The sequence below is a fragment of the Euprymna scolopes genome, chromosome 12, assembly GCF_053919585.1.
Source record: "Euprymna scolopes isolate OS-2025 chromosome 12, ASM5391958v1, whole genome shotgun sequence".
Lineage (NCBI taxonomy): Eukaryota > Metazoa > Mollusca > Cephalopoda > Sepiida > Sepiolidae > Euprymna > Euprymna scolopes.
Genome location: NC_136493.1, coordinates 78,533,876 through 78,535,244, shown reverse-complemented (window position 1 = coordinate 78,535,244; position 1,369 = coordinate 78,533,876). Strand labels below are relative to the sequence as shown.

Sequence of the window (1,369 nt, the reverse complement as noted above, 5' to 3'; positions counted from 1 at the left end):
CATTTTTGACGTGATTTAACGAACTTTAATTAAAAAAACAGAAAACAAAACAAAAACTTGTGGATTTAATTATGCACTTTTTAGTTTTTTTTTTCTCTCTTTTTTTCTTTCGCGAGAATATATTTGTTTGCTCTATGACCATTCTATAACAAGCTGAGGTATTATACAGTAGAAGTCTCCGACTGGAGCCAAGTCTCACAATCAGTGAGCGGAAATCTTTATATCTGCTAACAATATACATGTTCATTTTGAATTTATTCCAAACAGTCATAATTAATTATAACTCCTGAAAAAATTAATTCAATACTGAAAGAAAAATCACCTATTGAAATATGCACCTGCCTTGTTTATTCAAAGTTAAATGTCTTCATTCATAGAAATTTATCAACAATTGTCAAATTTATCAGTTATCTTATTTTACTTTTTTTATTTGATATACAAAACATATAAAATCATTTGAAAACTAATTTCACAATGACATTTTTCCTCTGTATTTAACTGCTATATTAATTGCCTTAGAAAAATCAAACCGTCTCCAGTAAAAGACTTGAGCTGCACAAATTCTTGGCTTGTTAATGGGATGAATTAGTCGTATTCAAATCTGTGCATGTTAATTTTGTACATATGTCAGTAAAAACGTATTATTCGTCTTTCGTAGTATTTCTATTTTTTCTCACTTAAATTTCCATCTTTACGGAACTGTTTTTAAAACTTTATTAATTGGAGCAATTTCGTTTCGGGTAATTTGGGTGTTTGTATTGCATATACAGTGTTACGTTATTTTCTTTACCTTAAAATAATAAGACCGTAACAAAAATATGTTCTTTTTACAGTTGTAAATTAAAGTCTTTCGCTGACTCCTTTTCCGTACAAGATTTTACTTTTTAGGCGATTGCGTTAAAACATCCCGAAACAAGAAGAGGGACATAAACAAGCAGTTATTTTAGAATAAGTTTCGCATATGAGTTTAGCGTAAAATGAGCTCATATTCTGGGCAATTCTAGCGTGTAATGGCAGTTAACAAATTTTTGCTATAACCCTAAGTTCGAGGGGCTGGCATGTAATGTTAGATTAAGGTTAAAATTAGATTAAATACCGTAACGAAGGTTTGGAAAAGGTTTCTGAATTTTTGAAATGAGGATGGATAATTTGTATTGCTTGAGTTATTCTATTGTTTTTATCTTGAGTATTATTGGCCCGATATTTCGGTCGATGCAATCTCCGATCTTTTTCAAGTGTATCTTGCCGATTTCTGAAATCTTTCTGCTGAACTCGAAAATCTTTCTGTCGAACTAGGGAGTGTTTCTGTCGAATTCGAGAATTTCCTGTAGAACTTGGGAATCTGCACGAATTCCGAACGGATCGCTTT

General features: G+C 31.2%; 1 protein-coding gene across 3 annotated transcripts in view; it reads left to right on the top strand.

Moving 5' to 3' along the window:
- The window catches only part of LOC145291353 (uncharacterized), a 111,426-nt gene extending 110,776 nt beyond the window's left edge, over positions 1 to 650 (top strand). For all 3 annotated transcript variants that reach the window (XM_080137120.1, XM_080137121.1, XM_080137122.1), the window contains exon 3: positions 1 to 650. This exon is cut by the window's left edge and continues 5,572 nt beyond it. The gene's annotated coding sequence lies outside the window, so the exon portion shown is untranslated.
- Positions 651 to 1,369: the final 719 nt, after the last annotated feature.